Raw genomic sequence first — 13,872 nt, forward strand, 5'->3', positions numbered from 1 at the left:
TCTTTGGCCCCGCAAGTGAAGCCGTGTAGAAGGAGCAGCCCTCCTCCTACCCTCACCTCTCCACATCAAGGTCCACCTGGCCTGGGGAACTGATGCTAACATTGTGGAGTCCTCCGGGTCCATTGCTGGGATGGGTCCGCGGCCCACATGGGGCGCCCCGAGGCCCCGTTGGCAGGCTCATCTGCTGTGACTAGTGCGACCACATAGTTGGAGCTATGGCCCAGAGAGCGAGCCCATCCGCCTGTGGTTCCTGATGCACTCCGCTTCCGACAGCATGGGACGGCGCTGGTGGATGGTGTTTCTGGAGCCGGCTTGAAACACTCACCTGCTGCACTGCTCTGGGCTCAGCCACTCTCCGTCCTTCTCAGAGATGCAACCCGCCCTGCCTGCAAGCATCAGCCTACGTAGTTAGAGGTAAGAGCGATCGGCTGCGGGGCTCATGCAGCGGTTCTCCTTCCCCCACTCACACTTCCTGGTAGACCTGCGATGAGCCCCGTCTGGGGTTCTGAGGCTCGATCTCCCTGCCTGCAGTGAAGGTCACGCGGGGATTGGGGTGGACCTGGGGTGGCACCTGGACGCGGATGTGCCTGGGCCCTGCACCCACAGGACCTCTGGGGCAAGGGGCAGTGATCCTAATTCTTGGACTTGGAGATGGGGGACTGGCTGTGGGGTTTGCGCTGGATATATTTGGGATATATGACGTTACAACGCGGACTTTTACCACGCAGACCATTACCACGCATTTTTTACAACGCAGGACCCTTTACCACGCATACCATTACAACGCTGGTATTTACAACGCAGGTACTATTACAACGCATACCATTACAACGTAAGTATAGGTAAGTAAATAATATGGTAAAATAATTATTAATAATATTTTTTTAATTAATAAATTATTATTTTAATATGTAATATTTTAATTATTTATGTTAATATTTAATTATTAATTTTTAAATATATATGTTAAAAATACCCCTGTACCCCAAAACCCAAACCCAGCCCTAAAACCTAAAAATACCCCTGAACCCCAAAACCCAAACCCAGCCCTGAACCCTAAAAATACCCCTGTACCCCAAAAACTGAAAACTGACCCTGAACCCTAAAAATACCCCTGTACCCCAAAAACTGAAAACTGACCCTGAACCCTAAAAATACCCCTTTACCCAAAAACTGAAAACTGACCCTGAACCCTAAAAATACCCCTTTACCCAGAAACTGAAAACTGACCCTGAACCCTAAAAATACCCCTTTACCCAAAAACTGAAAACTGACCCTGAACCCTAAAAATACCCCTTTACCCAAAAACTGAAAACTGAAAACTGACCCTGAACCCTAAAAATACCCCTTTACCCAAAAACTGAAAACTGACCCTGAACCCTAAAAATACCCCTTTACCCAAAAACTGAAAACTGACCCTGAACCCTAAAAATACCCCTTTACCCAAAACCCAAACCTAAAATATTTTAAATAAAATTATATACTTACCAATACTTACGTTGTAATGGTATGCGTTGTAAAAGTACCTGCGTTGTAAATACCAGCGTTGTAATGGTATGCGTGGTAAAGGGTCCTGCGTTGTAAAAGTTGCGTGGTAATGGTAGGTCGTGGTAAAAGTTGCATGGTAAAGGTTGTATACCGTTTGCGCTGCGAGGCCATGCACTCCCCCCACCCTTACTTGATCCGGACGCCTCTCTGCTAGGCCCCCTTTGGAGACGTGGGACCTGGCCTCCCTGCTGCTGCGGGGGCACATGTTGTGCTCATCACCGTGCTGAGCCAGCCTAGATGATACACCTGGAGGACAGTGTGGGTTTGATCTGACATTGGGGCACTCAGTGTGGCTGGCGTGTGCTGCCCCCTGGAGTGCTAGTAAGTTCCCAGAGGGCCACCTGACCCAAGATATTCTGCAGCTGCACGAGGGGGCCAGCGGGACGTGGATGTGAAGCGCCCCTCCCCCCGAATGTCCAGTCTGGGGAGACACCAACAGCTAAAGGGGAAAGCAGCTTTGGCTGTCTTGCTGGATCCTGCACTGGCCCTCTCATTATCTCTGGAAGCCTGACCCACACAATATCAATAGGCTGGGTGGAGAGTTGGCCTGGGACTTTTATTACACCAGCTTAAAGGACACAGCGAGGCCTCCTTCTCTCAGCCACTCTGCAGATCTGGCCCTGTCTATTGTCACCTGACTAACGCCTCATGACGAATGTATGACGTTACAATGCATACATTTACAATGCATGCCTTTACAACGCAGTTTTTACATCGCAACGTCCTTTACAGCGCATTCTTTTACATAGCATGCCATTACATTGCATTTTCAGAAACTACCTTTACGACGCATTCCATTACATCGCATTATACCTTTACAACGCATACCATTACAATGCATACCATTACATTACATTTAAGGTAAGTGTTGGATAGTATAGGGGGGATAATTACTATTCTAACTCCAGTGAGTGCAACAAGAGTGCAACAAGAGGGTAAGTGTTGGATAGTGTAGGGGTAAACATTACTATTCTGACTCCAGTGAGTGCAACATTAGGGTAAGTGTTGGATAGTGTAGGGTTAAAAATTACTATTCTAACTCCAGTGAGTGCAACAGTAGGGTAAGTGTTGGATAGTGTAAGGATACCATGCAATGTAATGGTATGCGTTGTAATGACTTGCGATGTAATGCCTGCGTTGTAGTGACATGCATTGTAGTGACATGCAGTGTAATGGCTGCGTTGTAATGACATGCGATGTAAAGGATGTTGCGATGTAATGACTGCTATGTAAAGGTAGTGCAATGTAATGACTGCGTTGTAAAGGTTGTTTCCCCTCATGACGCACCCCAAATACCCATGTCATTACTGGACTTGCTCTAACTCTAAATCTGCGGGGATTCCAATACTAACAAAACCGCTGCTGATAAATTTGTCCCCCGAGTGGTCTGAGACATTGAAGGTCACCACTTAAAGATCCCAAAATATCCCTGACCTTCCTCAATATTTATGTACCCAGTAATGCGCAGGGCTCCTTCTTGAGGACACTATTGGATGAGCTGTTGTGTGCCCTGGAGGGAGCGATCATTCTTGGGGGTGACATCAATCTGGTCTGGGACCTGGACGTGGAGCGCAGCGCATCCTCATATCAAGGCTCTGGGGCTATGTTGGCAGATGTCAGGGATGTCCTCTCTGACCTGGGCCTCATTGATGCTTGGAGATATCTATTCCCCAATGCAAGAGACTACGCCTTCTTCTCTCACGTCCACCTCCACTCATATTCTCAGATTAACTATTGATTTCTCTCTCTTTCCTTGATCCTTTCCCTGGAATCAGCTGGGATATTTGACATTTCCATATTGGATCACACCCATGTCGCTGTAACCTTTCAGGTAGACATCATGACAATCCCGTCCACTGGTGGCTTCCACCCCACATTTTATGTGTGACGGTTGATTTAGCTGGCATCCCCAGGGAGATTGAGGCCTTTCTCACTGCAAACGACATCCCTGACTCACCCGAACCCATTTGATGGGACGTCTTCAAGGCGAACATTCAAGAGATATCTCCTCTATTAACATTGCCTGGTCTCAGGAAGCACACCTTGTTGAAACATACTTATCCATAGATTTTAAGGCCTTAGAACAGAGAGACCACAGACTACCCTCGACTCAAAATTTGAATTTTGAATTTAAAAACATTTGTACAGCGCTCGCATACCCAGCGGTTTCATGGCGCTAGTGGTGATCAGTGGATGGCGGTAGTAGGGAAATTTAGGGGTAGGCTTGGGTGAACAAAAAAGTTTTAAGGTTTTTCCGGAACAGGGGGTAGGAAAGTGAGGTACGCAGGGCAATCGGGAGGGAGTTCCAAAACATTGGAGCCAGGACAGCGAATCTCGCTCCGCCCGCCCTCTGCTTTTTAAAGCGAGGAATGGTAAGGAGGGCCAAATGGGCCGAGCGGAGTTCTCTGCCTGGGCAGTATGGTTTGATGAGGGAGCAAATAAACTTGGGAGCGGTGCCCGCTCTGGCTTGATAGGTAAGACAGCCGAGTTTAAACAGGGCACGCTCTCTTATGGGGAGCCAATGCAGGGTTTTGAGTAAAGGGGTGACCCGATGATATCTGGGAAGGCCATGGATCAGACGGGCCGCCTGATTCTGCACCAGTTGTAAACGATGGATCATGTATGCAGGGGCTCCGTTATAGACTATGTTGCCATAGTCTATACGGGACAGTACCATGGCCATCATAATGATTTTTAAAGCTGGGGGGGAAAAGAAGCGGGAAACTTTCCTAATCACTCTGAGGGAAAAGAAAGATGAAGAGACCACAGAATTAACTTGTGGGAGAACCGTAAGCTGGGGATTAAGAAAGATACCCAGGGACTTCACTTTGGGAACCGGAAGTGGAGGGGCACCAAGGGAGGGGGGCCAGAAAGAGGGAGACCAGGGACTGCAGCCACCTCCGGTCAGGACCAGTTCGGTCTTGTCCGGGTTGAGTTTGAGGTGGCTGCAGTTCATCCAATCTTGAATGAGGGTCATGGTGGTTTGAACATTCAGGGCAGATGAAGGTGAGTGGGACAGGTTGAAGATTAACTAGAGATCATCCGCATAGTTGAATACGGTGACCTCCAGTTGCTGTAACATAAAAATAAGGGGGAAAATATAAAGATTAAACAGAAGAGGGGAAAGTGATGAACCCTGGGGGACCCCGCATTCTACCTTGCGAGAGGCCGCCGCAAAATCAGCCAGATGGACTCCCTGTGTTCTCCCAGCAAGAAAGGACTCTAGCCAGCAGAAGGCTAGGCCCTCTACACCCGCCGCCTTGACACGGCTGAGAAGAATGGTATGATTCACCGTGTCAAAAGCGGCGGATAAGTCGAGGAGAATCAGGGCTTGCGGAAGGTTGATGTCGATTCCTTCACGCAGCTTGTCCATAACTGAAATGACCACTTTTTCGGTAGAGTGCAGGGGGCGAAAACCAGCTTGACAAGGGGAGAGGCAATGATTTGCCTCGATGTAGGTGCTCAGCGTGGAAGTGATGTGGGTTTCGAGTACCTTGGCAAGGTAGGGGAGGAGTGAAATGGGGCGGTAGTTAGAAGCAGAGGAAGGATCGGCGTCCAATTTTTTTAAGATTGGGATGACAACCGCTGATTTGTGTAAGATGGGAACATGACCATGGATAAGTGAATCATTGAGAAGGGTCAGAGGGGGGATGGGACAAGCTGAATAGATTTCCCTGAGTATGTTGGCAGGGGCAAAGTCCTGGGGTGAGCCTGATTTGACCCGTTGAAGCAGGGGACAAAGGGTATCAATGGTAAGGAGTGGGAAATTGGTCAGTTTAGCAGTGGAGGGGGGGGGGGGAAGGGTCCACAAAGGTGGGGGAGGGTTGGGGAATGTTATGTTTAATTTTTACAACTTTATCTATAAAAAACTCGTTAAGCGAGTCACAGAGGAATTGAGACGGGGGGATGGTTGATGTGGCTCTAGTGGATGAGGCAAGCTGATGAACAGTGGAGAAGATTTCTTTCGATTGTGACTCTGCAACCAGTATCCTGTGGGTGTAATATTCAGCCTTAGCTTCCAGGATGCTCTTTTTATAGGTGTGCAGAGTGGCCAGATAAATTGTTTTTAAGGCAGGGTCGTAAGTTCTTCGCCAAGCTCTTTCAGCCCTTCTTGCAGCAAGTTTTTTCTCTTTCAGGTCGGAGGTGAACCAACGGTTGGCTGCATGGGCCCGTTTTACTGAGAGACGCCTAAAGGGGGCGAATTCATCTCCTGCCCTCGTGAGCCAGTTGTTAATTGCGGCCAATTGAGGGCCGGCTGTCAAGCCAGTAAGGTCCGGGCAGGTCGTGGCCAAGGTCGAACAGAGGGAGGGCATGTTTACCTTACCCCATTTCCGAACTCAGGTGTTTTTGGGGAGGGGGGGTTTGACCGGGAGTGATAGGGCAAGGGAAAACGTGATGGTGAAATGATCTGACCATGGGCAGGGAGAAATAGTAGGAGGAGTGGATGAAACATTTAGTGTCCAGATTTGGTCCAGTGTGTGGCCATGTTGGTGGGTAGGACTGTGGATAAGCGGTACAAAATTCAAATTTTTCATGAGGCTGGTAAATTCCTTGGATTGGGGGCTTTCGGCCGGGTCATTGGGCCAGAAATTAAGGTCCTCTAGTACTAGTACAGAGGAGTGATTAACTGCCAAAGTGGCCAGAAGGGTCTGGATCTCGGGGAGGAATGAAGGAGTGGGCTGGGGAGGACGGTAGATAAGAACAAAAATAAGGGGGACTTGATGGGAAGTAGAACGGGCTACAAGAAGATCAACATCGGTGATGAGAGGGGAGGGGAGGGGAGGATTTGAAAAGTGACATCAGTGCGGGCTATTAACGCCACTCCACCTCCCCGCTTGCCGTCAGGACGATCCGCACGAATGGCGGAATAAGTAGATGGTAGGGCGGCAAGCACATTGGGCAGGGAGTCGGTCTTGAACCAGGTCTCAGTTAAAAACAGGAGATCTGGTTCATTGGTGTCAAGGTAGTCAAATAGCTCGTATTGGTGATTTACGGCGGACCTGGTGTTTAGAAGGGTAGCCGAAGTAGAAGGCAATTGGGCAGGAGGGGCTGGGAGTGAAGGGGGGGCAGGGGAGGGTGTGGAGGCAGATGAAACAAGAGATGATACAAGACTGGGGAGGTGGGATGGGGGAGGACTATATAGACCGAGGAGTTGTAGGCCGATGGTGGTAGCAGAATTTATACAGCCGGGGGACCACAGGAGGCATAACTGAGACGGGGTATAGGTGGTATAGCCAGCAGCGTCCCGTGCCCCTAGCCCCGGCCGGCCGTGGACGGGCGCAGACGGGCTTAACTCAGGCGCAACTCCGGCGCGCCTCCGTCGCGCCCGCTGCGCTCGTCCGCTGCGCTGCCTCATGCTGTCCGTATAAGTAGGGGCGGAGCGGCGGGGGAGGGGCAGGGCGGTGGTGGAAAGCGAAGCCCAAGCCAAGATGGCGCCCGCTGCCTCTGGGAGCCCGCGAAGGACCCGATCAACCCCAGCCGGCAGCTCACCCCTAAATGCCCAAGAGTATTAGATGCCTGCACAAGTTGAAAGGTAGGTTAATAACAATTTTAAAATACAATTTCAGCCAGGATGTCGCCACCGCTCGCAATCAGCGGGGCGGGAAGTGGGGAATGCAGCAGCTCGCCAAGCAACCGACCAATCAGCCCACTGCCACCGGGCCACTGGTCAGACACGAGGGGAGCAGGAAAACGCGCTGCTAAGTAGGGGCGGAGCGGCGGGGGAGGGGCAGGGCGGTGGTGGAAAGCGAAGCCCAAGCCAAGATGGCGCCCGCTGCCGCTGGGAGCCCGCGAAGGACCCGATCAACCCCAGCCGGCAGCTCACCCCTAAATGCCCAAGAGTATTAGATGCCTGCACAAGTTGAAAGGTAGGTTAATAACAATTTTAAAATACAATTTCAGCCAGGATGTCGCCACCGCTCGCAATCAGCGGGGCGGGAAGTGGGGAATGCAGCAGCTCGCCAAGCAACCGACCAATCAGCCCACTGCCACCGGGCCACTGGTCAGACACCAAAACAAAAGGCGATTAGCTGTGCTCCGGGGTCAGCTGCATCTTCACCACACTAACACGGTGGAGTGCTCCCTCTTGTCTTAAACAGAAATTTTATGTTTGGGAGATAAGGTGGGTACATGTTTGGCGCGCCATATGCTCGCCCAGGCAATGAAAGCCCATATTTCCAAACTCAAGCGGGATGATGACCCCTGGGCCAGCTCAGAGCGAGACAAAGGCTTGGCATTCTGTGCATTTTAGTAGAATCTTTACGCGGAGAACCCCCATGACCCAGAGGCGATTGCTTTCTTCCTCAGCACTTGTCCTTGGGAGCCCATCAGCCCTCAACTCTTGCGACTCCTAGATGAACCTATCACTCTGGACGAACTGAAGAGGGCGCTAAAACAGCTTCCAGTGGGCAACATCTCTGGCCCAGATGGCCTTACAGTCATGTTTCATCTTATTTTCTCCCTCAGCTTCAATGTCACCTCTTGCACATTTTTAATAGCTTCTCTGAAATCTCAGGGCTCACCACTGCAATGTCGGAGCCTGAAGTGGTACTCATCCCAAAGCCCAGGAAGGACCCTTATCTTTGCACATCATACCAGCCTATTGCTCTTTTAAACCCAAACATGAATATATACACCATGACCCTGGCAAATCGCCTTGAATCTTATCTCCCCAGTTTAATGGACCTAGATCAAGTCGGATTTATCCATCAGGGCCAAGGGGCAGGCTCAGGCCTAGGCAAGGATGTAGCAGCACCCGTTCAAGCCTCCTCTAGTCGGGCGAAACAGCTTGATTCAGGGTAGCACTGTGCGGGGAACACAGGTCCCTACAGACCGGCTGAGGAGGGGTACCGGACCCTGCACCGGCTGCGAGGTGGACAGAGCGTCTGCGGCGGTGCAGCGGTGACTTTCCGGAGCTCTGCTCGCCGCGGCCAAATTAAGCGTTAAATATGGCACCCTTAACCGGCATACAGTTTTGTTCCTGGCCAGGAGCCCAGCGGAGGAGTTAGGAAGGCAAAGGAAGAGCAGCGGGCAGCCTGGAGGCTTCGTGGACGAGCGGAGCTGATCCCCAGTAAGCCGGCTGGTGAGTGCAGGGGCGCCAGCATCGTCTAGGCCCTGCAGTTGCGGAGACCGAGGCGGACCATGGTGCCGGCGGATCGCGAGGAGGAGTACTGGAGAGGAGGACACGCCCGGTGAAGAGGAGCGAAGCCGAGGAGCATAGTAGACGTGTGCCTGCCCCGGAGGACTTAGAAATACAAGTAAGGCTGTCGGGGCTGTGGGGCACATCGATGGACCCCTGAGCGTACACACAGCCCAGGACAAGGTGGGTGTCCATAGGAGGCTAGAAGGGGAGATGTGAAGTGGAGCCCTGCAGGTAGTCTATGCTTTGAAGCCGGGAAACCCAGAGAGCTTGCTTCTGGACCCAGAGCACTAGAAACAGGATGTGCTGATCTGGGGCCACCATTTTATCCCGAGGTTGCTGTGACTCTAACTCTGGGCCCACCATCTTGTTAGCCTCAACCGTTTCCTCCGTGTACAACTAGCCTTCTTTCATTAGTCTGTCCAAACCTGTCACTGTTTGCCATCAATGCTGCAGCAGTCCTGGAGAAATATGTCATGGGAGTGCTTTTGTGTGTGCGTCTGTGCGTGTATGAGGGGGTGAGTGCGGACGCACGTGTGTGTGTGTGTGTGCGCCTGTGCGTGTATGAACGACTATGATCACATTTCTGTGTGCTTGTGCATGTCTGTGCATGTGATGGTGTGGACACGTATTTGGGTGCTTTTGTATTAGAGCATGTGATTCTATGTGTGCTTGTGTTTGTGCGTGCAGATGTTTCTGTATCAATCAATCAATCAGTACATTTGTAGAGCGCGCTACATACCCGTGAGGGTCTCAAGACGCTGGGGGGGACTGCTACTGATCGAAGAGCCAGGTCTTGAGGAGTCTTCTGAAGGCCAGCAGGTATTGGGTCTGTCGTAGATTGGTAGGGAGAGTGTTCCAGGTCTTGGCGGCGAGGTAGGAAAAGGATCTGCCGTCGGTGGTTGTTTTCCGGATGCGGGGAACTGTGGCGAGGGCAAGGCTGGCAGAGCGGAGTCTGCGGGTGTAGAAGTTGAGTATGTGTGCTTATGTCTGTGCGTATGATGGTGTGTGCATGTATTTGAGTGTCTTTGTATTAGAACATGGGATTGTATGTGTGCTTGTGCGTGTGGATGTTTCTGTATGTGTACTTGTATGTGCCCTCTGTTCGCGTATAAGAGTGTGTGTGCACATTTGTGTTTGCTTGTGCATGTCTGTGCGTGTGATGGTGTGTGTGTGTGTATGTATTTTGTGTGTACGTCCTTGGGTATTTTTGTTCTGGAGCAGGTGATTATAGGTGTGCCTGTGTTTTTGATAGTTACTGTATGTGTGCTTGTGTGTGTGTGTGCGTGTCTGCGTGTATGAAAGTGTGAGCATATTTGTGTGTGCTTGTGCATGTCTGTGCATGTGACGATGTTTGCGTGTGCATGTATTTGGGTGTTTTTGTATTAGAGCATGGGATTTTATGTGTGCGTGTGTTCTTGGATGTTTTCTGTCTGTGTGCTTGTGTGTGTGCGTTTATACGTCCTATCTTCCTCCTACCCCTTTTCCCATCCCCTTGCCCTTCCTTGCTCCATTCACCTTGTCCCCTATGTTCTTTAAATGCTTTTCTTGATACTTATGTAACTTTTAACTGATGTAACTTGCAACATTATTGTTTCTCATGTAAGGCGCTCTGATTCCCTCACGTCTAGCCAGCGCTATATAATAACTCATTAATTACATTTGTTCCCATTTAGTACTCTTTCTCTCTTTGTCTACCTCCCTAGCTCGTATCCCCTCTCCCCTGAATCTCTCATCCTGCTTGCTAGTCTGCCTAGCACCCTGTCCTTTGTGCCCTTTGACTAAGCACTCCTTCTCCCCTTGTTGGGGAAAGATCCAATATGTATACTCTGGAGTCTCAGCGTACCCGCTGAGAGAGTCCACGGCGCCAAGGGAGCCACTCACAGCTGAGGTATGGTATGGCACCCCTTGCCCCTTTTTGGGGAAGGATCCAGAATGTAGGCCTTGGAGTCTCAGAGACCCCTCTGAGAGAGTCCACTGCGTAAAGGGAGCCTCCCGCAACTGAGATAGGGAAGTGATACCACTTCCCCTCGGATCACAGCTTACTGGACTTTGGACGTTGCTTTGACTCGTCCACCGGTTTGTGGTCCCCCGTCACCCTTCCCCCTCCTCTTTCCATGCAGTGTCCTTCACCCTCCCCTTCTCTTTCCCGCCTTCATTACCTGTCTACTTCCCAGCTCCTTCCCCCTCCCCTGAATCTTCCCCTTGCCTGCTTTTCCCCATTACGTATTTGTGCTTATTGTTTATCTCGACCATACAAGTAACTATGTTGCCATGCTCTAATAACTGTGTACCCTTTGTAACGATTTAACCTGTAACTATGATCTGATGCTCATGTAAAGCGCTCTGATACCTTCGGGTCTAGCCAGCGCTATATAAAACCTTTAAAATAAACAACATACGACGCATAGTCCACCTAATTGAGAAGGTCCAATGCAGAAACATCCCAGCCTGCCTGGTGTTCCTGGATGCGGAGAAAGTGTTTGATTGGGTGGACTGGTGCTTTCTATGTGCAGTGTTATATAAAATAGGCTTGGGCCTGGCCAGGATCTCTAAACTAATGGTTCCTTATGTCCTCCTGAGCACGCAGATCCGTTTCAATGGCAGGCTCACACCCCCATCTCTGTGAACAAGGGGGTACCAGGCAAGGCTGTCTGCTCTTTCACCTTCTCTTTGCTTTGGCAGTAGAACCCCATGCGATTGCAATATGCCAATTGGCAGATATATTGGGTATTTTCTTTGGAGGATATGAGCACAAGCTACTCTTTTTGCTGAGGGGACTTCTTCTTTCATTAACGATGCCTGACTCCTCCCCACCGGTGCTGGTGTTGCTTCTTTGATCCTTTGAAAGAGCCTCTGGCAGCAACATCAATGTAGCCAAATCCCATGCCATAAGTCTTACCCTCTCAACCTCTGAGGTTCATCAACTACAAGCCCTAGTTCCTTTACACTGGACTGACTACTCAATACATTACTTGGGCCTCAACCTGACCCCCTCACTGTTCTCCTGTACTCAAGCCAACTGGCCGGCCTGCAGGCATGCGATACGTGAAGATATACGCCAATGGAAGAAACTCCCTCTCTCTTGGTTGGGTCGCCTCAATGCATTCAAAATGTCACTTCTTGCAAACGTACTCAATCTATTCCAATCTCTTCCCACCCCAAATCCACAATCCTCGGGGTACAGTTTAGCGCTGTGATTAATTTGGTCCATCCCACAATATTCGGGGCTATTTTCTGGGGGGAAATCAAGAGGAATTCAGTTTTCTGTGGGTTAAGCTTGAGGTGATTACTAGTTAGTCAATTTACAGTTTTCTTTAATGCCTGGTTCATGATACCAATCTCTTCTATCGATGAGATCTTGATATAAAGCTGTGTATCGTCAGCGTACATGTGGAAGGAAATGTTAGCTTGCTGTAAAATTTCTGTGAGTGGCTCTACGTACAAGTTGAATAGCACAGGGGATAATGTTGAGCCCTTCTGGATGAAGCAGATAAAGATTGTCTCACTATGAATTTTTGCAATCTGTTTTCTAAGTAATAACTTAACCACTTTTGGACTATACCCTCTAAGCCCATCCTGTTTTTTCAGGCAATCAAGTATTTTGGTATGGTTTACAAGGTCAAATGACGCTGAAAAGTAAAGCAGGATTAGTAGACGAGTTTTGTTGCGGTCGAGGGCAACCTCGACCACACTTGACCTCTCCACATCAAGGTGCACCTGGCCATGGGAACTGATGCTAGCATTGTGGAGTCCTCCGGGTCCATTGCTGGGCTGGGTCCGCGGCCCACATGGTGGTGACTAGTGCGACCGCATCGTTAGAGCTATGGCCCAGAGAGCGAGCCCATCGGCCTGTGGTTCCTGATGCACTCCGCTTCTGACAGCATGGGACGGCGCTGGTGGATGGTGTCTCTGGAGCCGGCTTGAAACACTCACCTGCTGCACTGCTCTGGGCTCAGCCACTCTCCGTCCTTCTCAGAGATGTAGCCCGCCCTGACTGCGAGCATCAGCCTATGTAGTTAGAGGTAAGAGCGATCGGCTGCGGGGCTCATGCAGCGGGTCTCCTGCTCCCCTCACCTTTCCTGGTGGACCTGCGATGAGCCCCGTCTGGTGTTCTGAGGCTCAATCTCCCTGCCTGTAGTGAAGGTCATGCGGGGATTGGGGTGGCCCTGCTGCCCGCCTGGACGCTTATGTGCCTGGGACCAGCACCCCCAGGACCTCTGGGGCAAGGGGCAGTGATCCTAATTCTCGGACTTGGAGATGGGGGACTGGCTGCGGGGTTTGCGCTGCGAGGCCATGCACTCCCCCCACCCTTACTTGATCCGGACGCCTCTCTGCCAGGCCCCTTTTGGGGACTGGGGACCTGGCCTCCCTGCTGCTGCGGGGGCACATGTTGTGCTCATCACCGTGCTGAGCCAGCCTAGATGATACACCAGGAGGACAGTGTGGGTTTGATCTTTCATTGGGACATTCAGTGTGGCTGGCGTGTGCTGCCCCCTGGAGTGCTAGTAAGTTCCCAGAGGGCCACCTGACCCAAGATATTCTGCGATTCAGAAAGGGGGTGGTGATGGACAGAGTATCTGAGTTAATCAGAACACTCCTACCCAGTCAACAGATCAGGGCTTGATCCATCACCGTTTTTTAGCTCACTGCACCATCCCAGTTCAGAACCTGGCTACATGCAAACTAGTCTGTCCCTGGCCCAGTGCATCATGGGAACAGGGCAGACCAAACTACCAAGCCAATTCTTCACTGGATAGGAAACAAGCTTCCGGGGACCGGTTTCTGGCATTACAGCCGTCTTCGGCCCGGCTTGCTTGAATCCTGATGGTGCAGTGAGCAAGGGACTCACATCTGAGCATACCCTTCCACACTTGTGGTGGCCAAAACGATTCAAAAAGGGGGTGGTGATGGACAGAGTATCTGAGTTAATCAGAACACTCCTACCCAGTCAACAGATCAGGGCTTGATCCATCACCGTTTTTTAGCTCACTGCACCATCCCAGTTCAGAACCTGGCTACATGCAAACTAGTCTGTCCCTGGCCCAGTGCATCATGGGAACAGGGCAGACCAAACTACCAAGCCAATTCTTCACTGGATAGGAAACAAGCTTCCGGGGACCGGTTTCTGGCATTACAGCCGTCTTCGGCCCGGCTTGCTTGACTCCTGATGGTGCAGTGAGCAA

Source organism: Lissotriton helveticus, chromosome 9, assembly GCF_964261635.1.
Source record: "Lissotriton helveticus chromosome 9, aLisHel1.1, whole genome shotgun sequence".
Taxonomy (NCBI): domain Eukaryota; kingdom Metazoa; phylum Chordata; class Amphibia; order Caudata; family Salamandridae; genus Lissotriton; species Lissotriton helveticus.